At 44.0% G+C, this 12,176-nt stretch overlaps 1 protein-coding gene across 3 annotated transcripts in view; it reads left to right on the top strand.

Annotated features, from left to right (window-relative positions):
- Positions 1 to 373: 373 nt before the first annotated feature.
- The window catches only part of EPS8L1 (EPS8 signaling adaptor L1), a 153,878-nt gene continuing 142,075 nt past the window's right edge, over positions 374 to 12,176 (top strand). The window contains exon 1 of one of the 3 annotated variants that reach the window (XM_075328704.1): positions 374 to 392. The gene's annotated coding sequence lies outside the window, so the exon portion shown is untranslated. Of the gene's footprint in view, positions 393 to 427; positions 539 to 12,176 lie in introns of those variants that run through there. The other 2 variants (XM_075328705.1, XM_075328703.1) reach the window with 2 other exon arrangements.

The following is a 12,176-nucleotide window of genomic DNA, read 5'->3' as shown; positions in this document are numbered from 1 at the left end:
AATAGAGCTTATATGGACCTGATACAAATAGTGATAATGCATGGATTTTTGGCAGATGGAATCTCTAAAATAAATTAGTCTCAAAACACAAATAGGACAATTGTATATTCAGCTCTGCCATGTGTATGGGGTGTATTGTGTGTCCTCTATGGCTGCTGTATGATTGCAGCTCTGCCATGTGTATGTGGTGTATTGTATGTCCTCTATGGCTGCTGTATGATTGCAGCTCTGTCTTCCAATCAGTGTCCTTGTTACATTCTCCACAGCACCCCTGGGCTTCTTAAAAAGAGGCACCCTGGCCTGTTCTGTAACATAGGTCTGTGCGCTGTGTTTCTGCAGGTTGCCACACTACACCTAGTTTCGCCGTGTTCTGGAATGTGGGTGTGCCCCAGGTGAGAAATACAGGCGAGGGACCTGCACCTGTCACACTGGCGCTGGACCCGGGGAAGGCGCACACACATACGCACGGGCCCTTTATAGGAGGAATGTGTATTTCTCGCTCTGGGATTGTGGATTGCCTGCCTGCTCCTGTCCTCAGGTGAGCACTCACCTTCAGCCCTGTGCACGTTCATATTCCCGGACAGGGGGTCAGTACTGGGCAAATGACATCCACTCCTGGAACAGATGACGGGATTACTAATGTGCCTCTTATTTTATTACTTTATTTGCAGCCGTGATTTTATTTACCTCTAAAATCAGATATTTGTGTCATTCTTTAGCTGTAGATAATGTCTATTTATATTAGTATTTAAGAAAATAACATAAATATTTATATTAACATGTAACATTCTTTTTTGAATATTTGGGATCAGGACGGAAGGTGAACCCGGATCCCTTCATCATTTCCGATTTCTCAATTGAACTGAATGGACATTTTTGTTTTTTTCCAAATTTCTAATCCAATATTCCATGTTTTTCAATCATCCGCGACATTTTTGGATGATTTACGATATTGCGCAGGCAGCACAAATTGACCCTCAATTACTGAGGTTGTTGAGAACATTACTGACGTATTAGGCAAAGTTTTGACATTTAAGGTGTTGGTTCCGCTCAGTGCTTTGTTTTTCAGGCTTGGTTTAGTGGTGTTCTAGCTTTATTATTGGCATTTCAGTGTGAAATCTGCAAATTGTCCATTTTCACAGCATTTTTCAGTGGATTTGCACTTTGGGTGAGGTTCATATTTTATGCGCAGGGTCTGTATTTTGTTGCACAACAAGCAAACCTATTAGGCCGACTAGTTTGGGGTCTCCATTGAAATGAATGGGTGAAATCTGCATCAAATAGAAATATAAGTGCTGCAATAAAAGCCACTTCTTATGCAGATTCCACATCTCCAAATATGAGCATGTGGTTGGTAATAAATGGAATTTGCAGGATTTCATACCCCAATCTATTTATATACAAGTCAATGCCAGTCTGTTCCTCTAATCAGCATTTGAATAGATATAGAAATGAGGCTGAAGGGCTATTAATAGATCCAAAGCCTCCGTCACTCCAGCTCTATTCCCCACCTCCTCCTGCCTGACTGATTACTCCTTTGCCCGGAGTCACACAGCAGAGAGACCATCAGTCAAGCAGGTGGCGCTGAGCTGGAGTGACGGAGGCTTCCGATCCACAAATTGCTCTTCAGCCGTGTTTGCATATGAATTCTTAATAATGGATGCAAATTGTCTATTCAGAGGGGAGGACGACTTGAACTTTAGTGCCAATAGTTTGTTTGCAGGGGTGATAACATTCTAGCCTGTGAAAGTCCACAACAAATTTGTCTATCTAACGGCTCTTTCAGACGTCCGTGCAACACAGTCCATGCACAATCCAGAGTGCACAAACTGGTGTTGACTCCCCCGACAAGAGCGTGATCTCTTCATATATATCTGAGGCTTTCACACATGGGTCAGGAGACCCCCTGCTAGTCTGTTGCATTGCGGTCTATGCATGGACTGGCCATGGGTCTCCTGTGCCGAGTGAGACAGCCCCATAGAGATATATGAAGCGGTCACGCTCTGGTCAGGGGAGCTCTGGCCGGTCCCTGCACAGACCGCAATGCAACAGACTGGCCGATGGTCTGCTGACCCGAGTGTGGCGTGGCAGCTTCACGTATCTCTATGAGGCTGCCACGCTCTGGTCAGGAGACTCCTGGCCAGTCTGTTGCATTGAAATCTGTGCACGGACTGGATGCGGCTCTCCCGACCAGAGCATGACTAATTCATATATCTTTATGAAGCTGTCACGCTTGGGTCAGGAGACCCCCGGCCAATGTGTTGCATTGTGATCTGTGCACAGACTGGCCAAGGGTCTCCTATGCCGAGCGTGACCTCTTCATAGAGATATATGAAGCTGTCATGCTCTGGTCGGAGGAGCCGCAGCCAGTCCGTGCACATACCGTAATGCTACAGACTGGCCGGAGGTCTGCTGACCCAAAAGTGACAGCTTCATGTATCTCTATGAGGCTGCCATTCTTGAGTCAGGAGACTCCTGGCCAGTCTGTTGCATTGCGGTCTGTGCACGGACTGGCCGTGGCTCTCCTAACCAGAGCATGGCAGCTTCAAATATCTTTATGAAGCTGTCACACTTGGGTCAGGAGACCCCTGGACAATGTGTTGCATCGTGATCTGTGCACTGACTGGCCAAGGGACTGCAGAGCGTGACAGCCTCATAGAGATATATGAAGCTGTCATGCTCTGGTCAGGAGAGCCACGGCCAGTCCATGCACAGACCGCAATGTAATAGATTGGCTGGGGGTCTACTGACCCAAATATGACAGCCTCATAGATATATATGTTAAGAGGTCACGCTCTGGTCTGGGGAGCCGCCACCAGTCCCTGCATTCTGCTCTGTGCACTTGTACCGCTCCGTGCTCTGATCCGGACCTTCAGTGGGTGGCTTGAGGGTCTCCGGACCCGGGAGTCTCGCGGTCACTTCAACTGAAAGGGGGGTTTGGTTTGGGGACGTAGGTTTACGGCCGGAGCCGTGTTAAGTTCGTGACACCACCCACGGGATGTGGTGAAGGTGGACACCACCGCTGCAGTTACGGGGCACCCGGGGGAGATGTTTGGCAGCAAGTTGTTAACCCCTCCGTGGGCAGGGATGTTGGCCCGGGGACCCATTGGGGGTGTTTGGCGGTGCAGGGAGATGAGTGGCCGGAGGGTGCTGATGTACTCACTATTAGTAAACACACGAGTCTCTGGTAAACCAAGATGATGGTTGTTGGTGCCCGCAGCCGGCTGCAGTCTGGTCCCCCACCTGGCTGGTTGTCTGTCTTTCTCCTGCACCTGTGCAAGATGGTGGACTGCCTGTGCTTGCAACTTCAGGAGTCCGCTCCCGGCTTGTGGTCGCCTAAGAAGCCCTTTGCCCGCATACGCTGGCCTGTGGGATCCCTGAGCCGTGGCGGTGGCCTTTTATCCCCCTCGGTGGGCTGACTTTGGGAGGGACTTTGGGTGGGACAGGACCTCTAGTCCTGGCCGCAGTCCGTTAATTAGCTAGCCCCCCAGTAGCTTCTGGACCTAGCTTCAGGGTCTGAGTACCCCCCCTTTGTGCTCCGGTTTCCAAGTCTGTTCCCCAGGTCGGTACCGGCGGGCTACAACCCTGTTCCGGTCCACCTCGGTTCCACCGAGCCATCTTCCCGGCTCCTGCAGACGGAGACCGCCGTCTGCCTCCTAGCCAAAGGCACCAGGGCTCCTACGCCGGCACTTGCTCAAATTGGATTCTCTCCTCTGCTGGAGCTGCACACAGCTCCAGCCCACACACCTCTCCAACTTGAACTCTAGACTTGTTTTAGTCTACTTTCCCGCCTCAGGCTGTCTGAGACTCCTCGGTGGCAGTCTTCCAACCGCCTGGTTCCGCCCCCTGGTGTGTCCATCAAGCCCTGAGGGGGGTGACTAGGGTTTTAGTGTTTGGCTGTGTGTTACCTATGAGGGACAGGTGTAATGCGGGGCCCTATTTGTGACTACCTGGCCCGGCCAGGGCGTTACACACTGACATCTCAAAGAGCCTTAAGGCTGAGTTCAGATGACCATATGCAAAATCATCCAAGTTTCACCAAGAACAATCTGACCCTTTCTCATCCGTATGTCTCTGTCCATATTTTTTACATGAACAATTTAAATAAGACGCTAAAAACAACATTCTATTTTAAGTTTAATGGATCTTTGAAAAAAACTGAGATTCGGGAGGTGACCCTCCTTTTATTTGTGCATCCATTGACTTATAAGAAATGTGTCACTTAAATGATTAATTTTTTGGAGACCTAATGATTGCCTGCGCCCATCTGGGATAAAATGTAACCCTTGAGTAGGGTTTGAGGACCCACGGGTGAAGCGAAGGGGTCTGTTTATTTCTTTTTACATGGATATGGAACAGTTCCTTAAGATTTTATTGGTTCATCCTTAACATAAACCTTTATAGCCGTGGCCCACAAGGTCAGGACTAGCGGATGTATTTGGACCATGATGTGTGTGGTTTTTGTATTTTTACGGTTTTTCGATCTTTTTGCACCAAGTGATTTTTCACGGCATTCAACTGTCAGCCATTAAAAGGACTGAAATAGGAATGATCGAATACTTCGATTATTCGGCTTCGCGAATATTTTCCGACTACCCCGCCGCTATTCGACTATTCGCGAATACTCGATGCGCAATGTAATTCTATGGTAAACCCGAATAACAACTATTCGGAACTATGCGGGCTTCCCATAGACTTACATTGTGCGGCGAGGTATCTGGAAAATATTCGCGAAGCCGAATAATCGAAGTATTCGATCATCCCTAGACTGAAATAACTCATTTTGCTGCTGGTAAAGGCTCGGCTCGAATCGTGTTTGCTCATTTATTCTCAGTCTTTCACATAGTCATGTTTATTATGACACAATGGCTTTTTATTGACTGCTGCGATGATTGGAAGTGAAAGATCAGTTGTGACTCAGCCGTGCACTATGGTCCGTCACGGGACGTCCGATCTGTCATCTTCATGTCATCACATGGGAGCAGCTTTAGGTATTAAGGGGGAAACTTTCAGCTGAATCATAGAGGGATCGTACTTTTTCTGTATTTAGATCCTTGGAGGATGATCACGAACGGTGCCGTCATTACACGTATATAATGTCAAAAGTGGCTTCCGAGTTTTATGACGTTCATAAAGCTTCTGTATATTACAGCTGTTATCCTGTCCCGTGATGTTATTGTGCATTGAACACATATATTGTTACCTTACTGCTGTAAAAAGCAGAATATAGACATAAAATAGGGATGGACAACTCTTTTCTAATTATTTTAGTGGCCAATTGAAAAAAGTTGACTATTGGAATGGTCTACCAGTCTTCTGTCTACTTTAGGGTATATTTGGAAACCTTTCTGAGATTATCTGTGAATGACAAGTGCTATGTCCCATAAGATTAGACAGAAGTGAGTCCAGCTCAGAAGATGGTTCAGGAGAAGAAAGTTAAGGGTTAAGACCCAATAATCATTAGCTAAAAGTTAACCAACTCTCCAATATCGGCAGGACTGGCCTCTCATCGGATGTACTTGGGGGACTCCGGACTCTACAATGACAGATGATATCGGAAAGAAGGATCAATCATTTGTAATTTCAAAGGCAGATCCTTTCTTTAAAGAACCACTTCAGAATTTTTTGTAGTGATACTTTTAATCTAAGTTCTCTGCCCCAATCTTATACTCACCCCCCGGCGGTTTCACCTTTCTTCAGCATTGTTTCAGTCTCGCTTTGCCATCTTGTGAACCTCAACAACATCACAAGCTCTCAATACGAGTCTGAGAGCCAGAACAAGGCCCTCATAGACTTGCATGGAAGTAGACCTCCATGAAACACTAGAGCGAGCCGGAAGGTCACAACTTCCAGAAACCAATGGGAGCAACAGCAATGGTGATGAAGACACCAGAGGGTCAAGATGATCAAATTAGAAGCACCAATCCAGTGGTAAAATAAAAAAAACCTGCTGGAGTGGTTCTGTAAGGGAAGTTGAGCCCCTGCCAGAAGAGTCCGGCACCAGCTTTCTCCTTTTCATATCAACTTCATGTGAGTCGGAAGCGATGGCTGTATGAAGAATGAACATTTATTCGAATGACCGATCTCTGAGTATGGCCAGATTTACAGACCCTCCCGATAGACAAGCTCACTGACGGATTTGACTGGTAACTCATTCTGCAGTCTGTTATGTACTGTGGTGCACAGAGGCTGTAGGAGCCAAATTGTTCAACCTAGCCTGGACCCCAGTGCTTTAGGGTCATTTAATTGAATATTAATAGGCAATCTCTTACAAAAAAAAACCACTTGAGCCCCCATACACCTTAGATAGCTGACAGCTGAACAATGGTTCAGTTGATTGTTTTGTTGGGGGCTACTTCTTCTGGATCATTTGTTTGGCCAAGATATCTCAGGTTCTCTTTGAGAAAGCTGGAAGACCAATAGGATTGCCAGTCCGAAATCGGATATTCTGGATCCTAATCTGTCGGGATAGTGGTGGGCCCTCATAGACCTGAAACTGTTGGCCAAACCCTTGGCTGACGATGGTCTAATGAGTTTGGGGCCTTAAGGGTCAGTAGAATTTTTTTAGACCTAAAACTCCTGCCATCCAACAATTATAAAACCCCAAAACCTTTAAAATGTCTTTGTTGGGTAATGACAACCTCTAATTGTTATATAAAGGGACAGCCCCAGATACCGGCCTCCAGTCAACCTCTCCTCGACCTGACATGGTTGTTTACAGACAGCACATGACATTCAACGGCACGGCAAATGTACATAACATAGACTTTACGTAAGGTTCTTCTTCTGTTATCCGTAGTCATTATATAGAAATCACCAAACTGCCTCTCTAGATTTACAACGCGTTTTAGTATGTACCAGATTTTAGACCTTCGTCAGAAACTCATTAGGTTAATCCTTTTTAACCCTGAGGGACTCAACTAGTTTAGCAGTTGTCAGATACAACACATAATGATGGCGGTATTCGGACTTCTTTTACAGAATGTACTTTCAGTGTATAGATGACTTCAACTTATTTCTTGGGAATTTTTGAACTCCTAGAAATATCAGTATCCGGCTTCTTTCAGGGACCAGTTTGAGTTTTGCTCTGAAGCACATTACCGTAGAGTCCCATTTTGAAATGATCGTTTGTAAGAACGCTTGTGCACTATTACGAGCCCCTGATGCGCTTGTACAGTATATAGGTAATGGATGCTCATTAATGGACTGAAATCGGCCCACATAACTGGCTTTCTTCAGGAGTCTTTCTGGGAAATAACAGAACGTTCATGCAGTGTTGTCTTTCTTTACGAAAAGACATAAAAAGTCAGAAAGGAAAAAGCACAGGTGACACCAATGGTGAAGTTCATAGATTAGACCAAAGAAAAACCTCTAAAACATCACGTTTATTATATCCATTAAAATAGTTTATCCCAATTAAAAACACTGGGGCCGTACCCAATTGTAAAGTCACTGACCAATGTCGTGAAGTGCATATAGCCGGTGAGGTCCTGAATAGGTCAGTGGGCAAAATAGGCGTGCGATTGTCTCTTCTATTTAGACGTTGTCTTTTAATTGCAAGATATCGCAATACTCGGGATAAGGGACCTGATATTCCCTAATATTTATCCCTTCCTATAAACGGAGGTTAGATTCACCTTAATGTTTTGGGTGCCTCCGTTCCTCGGCGGCTAGCCCTATTTGCCCCTTATGAAGTTCATGGATGCAAAGAACTTGGCCAAGTGCCTTTTGAACACCAAAGGTCTCTTTCAATAGAGAAGACCACTAATATAAATATGTAATGGATGGGGTCTAGAGATGAGAAGGTATATATTCAGGACCCTGGTCCAGTCTCTAGGTCAGTATTCCATGGCTGTTGACCAGGAGCCCTGAGCACCACCTCCTGTTGGCATCCAAGGCTCCACTTTAGACATTGCTCCACACCACAATGATGACACCACGCCAGACCGGCTGTTCAAAGGTAGGTGGTGGTTTGTAGGGAAACCAATCAGCGGCCATGAAATACTGATGTGGCTGCCGGACCAGGGTCCAGTGAATCGGTTCACTCATACTTAGTGGGGTCCTGTTAGTTTTTGACTTGGGATCCAGTGGCTTTGAGCTTGGATAGCTGAAGAGGTGAAAGAATATTTTTGAGCTTTTAATTTTACGTTCCATGTTATTAGTAATAAGGGAAAATCTCTTCATACATTTTTCCACTGTGAAGCGTCACCGTGATGTTAGAAGTTGCAGTTTTCCCACGAAGGCCGGAGTTTCTAAACCTTCTTAATGGATATGTACACATTTGATGTTGACGTGTGCATACCTGGGGAAAACACAGATGATTTGTGGACACAAAAAAAGAAATGCTTTGGCAAATGCTGATGAGCAGCGTTGACGAGAATTGGACCCCTACTGATCCGATATTATTGGCTCCGAGCAGGGGTGTAACTACAATAGGTGCAGGAGTTGCAATCACACCCTGGTTCTAAAGCTTTGCCGCCCCAAAAGTTTATTTGGCTTATATGAAAAGAGATTTGCGATAATCGGGGGTTCTTTTGGAGCTTTAACATTTGGCCCCATGAACTTCACGTTGCGCCACTGGCTCAAAAAACCCATTTATGGTGACACATGGAGATTTTCCCTTTTGGAGTTCTTTGAAGAATAGAATCTATCTTGTTCTCATTGTGTCCATCTTGTCTTATAGTTAATGATGTCATAAAGTTCGGCTAACACTGATGGGAGGAGAAGTTTCACATTTCCATTCATGCCCCTACTGCTCTTATTGGTTCATAATTCATTTTCCTTTGCCTCCAAATTAATAAGATTTGTGTTATGGGCGCTCGGGAAATTAATACAGCGCACATGCTTGGTATGGTGTACTCAAAGAATTCTCCTTTATTAGTGCACATGACCAGTTTATATGGTGTATATAAACTGGTCACGTGTACTAATGAAGCAGAATTCTTTGAGTACATCATACTAAGGCTATGTGCGCACAGTGCGTTTTTCGCGGCGTTTTTGCGCGTTTTTTGGGTGCGTTTTTGGCCTCAAAACTGCAGGACTTTGCTTCCCCAGCAAAGTCTGAGTTTTCATTTTTGCTGTCCGCACACATGTTTTTTTTTACCTGCGTTTTTGAGTTAAAAAAAACAAATGGACATGTCAGTTCTTTCCTGCGTTTTTCTGCGTTTTCCCCCTATGCAATGCATTGGAAAAACGCAGCAAAACGCAGGGATCAAAAACGCAGCCAAAAACGCACCAAATCGCGGCAAAAACGCATGCGTTTTTTATGCGTTTTTTCGACGCAGGTGCGTTTTTGTGCGTTTTTAGCGGCCAAAAACGCACAAAAACGCAGCGTCAAAAAGATGCAGTGTGCGAACCTAGCCTAAGCGTGTGCTGTATTGATATCCCGAGCGCTCGTAAAACAAATCTTATTAATTTGGAGTTCAAGAGGCATAAAAGGAGTGTATTTCACTCACAGCTTAGTTCAGAGTGTTCCTTTAAACTGCACAATCAAAAATTAATACATAGTTTAGTTTCCAAATCTTTCCTACCCTTAAAGGAGCTTAGTTATCAGATAGCTATGTGCACATACCAACTGATGCAATATGTAAATACTAGGAAGGGGTGAAGTCTGATTCCGGTATGTGCATTGAAGTAAATGTAGACATCTTAGTGCATCAAAGATTCCAACTATGATGTGATAACCAGCTTGTTGCATACATTTTTCTTTATAGGTTGGGGCCTATATTTAGAGCGAGATTTACTGATTGTTGTGGGCGGTTGCTCATACCAACATTATTGTGCCAAACTGTGCATTCCAAGGCTCCATTATAAGTCCGCTTTTCCTCTGCCGCGTAGGAATCGCACTGAAGCAGACTCAGGATCAGGAACTAATTGTATGTTCTAGTTATTCAGAGCAGCGCTTACAAGCACTACTAAAAAGAACTTGTAAGCACTGCACATAGTCAACCAACGCTGCTAAACTGCAACAGCCACTGATCTCTTCTAGGCAAAGGGCTATAAACTATAAAAATTAAGTCGTAAGTCGAATTTTATTGAATTTATTTTATGCAAAACCCGTCAATGACGTTCGGAATAACTCTTTAAGAAGCTATAGCCCCCAAATTCTTTGCATCATACGTCGGCACATTACTGGAGAATTATGCAATTTTGCCCGGCATACCAGGGTGATTTGATTCCAGTTATTAGATACGCCTTACTGTTATGTATACTGTCTGTGCTGGGAACGGCACCACTTTACACCAATTACGGCTTATTTTTGGCAGTGACACATTGTGCTGATAGACAATTGATGAAGTAGGTTTAATTATCCTAATGAGTGTGAAGGGGCGTCCCCTGCTCCTTGTAATGTCGCCCAGGGCTGTTTTACCTACAAGAACATTTTATGTTATTAATAGTCCTAATATATTCCTGACAGTGGCTATATATAGTAAAATATCACTATAGGGTTATCTGATTTAGACAACTCATTATCGAACATCCTAGAAGGGAATAAATGGATGGCAGTTCCATACCTGACCCTCCTTTATTAATTGGCACATCTTTCCCATTTACCAAAGTGCATGACATGGACTTTTTTTAAACTCATTCTTCCAAGAAGAGTTTTCAGCAGGTTTGTTATCAGCAGAGACAGGATGACATTGACTGATCACGTCTCTATAGGAAGCTGATGACATAGGATCTAATTATCTGATGTTTAAAAAAACAACACATGTACATGGCCATAGTTTTTTGTATTCAGACATCCGATTAGTATGTGAATAGAGGAGCTGTGATATCACCTATTGTGATCGCAATGACAATAGGTAATATCACATCTCGTCTTTTCACATGCTTATCGGATGGCTCAATACAAAACATTGTGGCCATGTACATGTGTTGTTTCTTGAAACATCAGATAATTTAAAATCTGAAAAATGGTTGTAAATAAAAATACATTTAAAACAAAAACCTAGGTTATTTTCTGGCTTGAGCTCCCACTAATCATCTTCTTGTCCAATTGCTTAAAGGGGATTGTCCAAATTAAGAACTTTCTGAATATTCCCTCATTTTGATCAATTTGTTGTCATTTATTATCACCGATCCCAAATGTGCAATGTGATGGACGTTATAGTGAAGATCATGCATGCTCGCTGACAAAAGCTGGCCATTCACATGTAAATAGCCACGGAATAAATCGCACAATGATAATACACACGAGAGAGCTGTCCAGCTTTTTTTGCCGATTCCCAAATATGAGCAGTGGGTTCCGCACCCTCCACAATCAGTTGATTGAAGGGGCTGTGGCACCTCAGAAGCGTCACAGCGCCAAACATCCTGTGGTGGCCATTAGTGGTACTGCAAAATTTCTCCCATGCACTTGTATGGAAGACAACTTAGTGACCAGTAATGCACATCATTCATTCACCTTTTTTTTTTTTCTTTTCTCCACAGGTGACATTGCTTAGCTTGAAAGATTACTGACTTTAGTAGTTAAAGGGATTGTCCACCTTGGGGAACAATTAAATACATGTATTTACTGTTAAAAATTAATCTTGCATTAAAAATTTTGCATTATTTGGCTCTTACAGACTTTGTTGTGGTCTGTAAAATTGGTTGTGGTCAGCAGTCATCAGTCAGCTGGGACCAAATCCGTAAAAGACAGTTACAAACACCTGTCTGACAGTCATAGTGCGCTTACTGACAGATTCTCAGTTAGCTCATTCTGCAGCCAGCAATAGACAGTGCAACACAGAGGCTACAGAAGGCAAATGGTGTAAGATTTTTAATAAAACCCATTTAGTAAAAATTAAAACAAGTGTCCCGGAAGGTGGACAACATCAGGCCCGCTGAATTCATAGACTGGGGATATTTTTATTAGACAAACCTTATTCTCCACTTGAGGCATACACAAAATTTAATTGATGCCCAAGGAACCCTGTGAAATTATTTTTTTTTTGGTTCCTCAGGGGCAGTATGAGCGGGAGGTAAAGCAGGAGGTTGTCATCACTTGTCCCACCCCTGAGTATTTTAGCACGTCTCGCCCAGATGGTGCCTTGTAGTTTCCGCTTATCACCGTAATAAAAGCTCTAGGATTTTATATCAAGACCATGACCACTTTTTAAAGAGGGCATGGTAAAAAGTGAAACCGTGAAGTGGCCATATCAAGGATTATCTCTAATCTGCAGTCCTTATGA

This window comes from Anomaloglossus baeobatrachus, chromosome 11 (assembly GCF_048569485.1).
Source record: "Anomaloglossus baeobatrachus isolate aAnoBae1 chromosome 11, aAnoBae1.hap1, whole genome shotgun sequence".
Lineage (NCBI taxonomy): Eukaryota > Metazoa > Chordata > Amphibia > Anura > Aromobatidae > Anomaloglossus > Anomaloglossus baeobatrachus.
The sequence above is the reverse complement of the archived record's forward strand: the minus strand, read 5'-3'. Positions and strand labels throughout refer to the sequence as shown.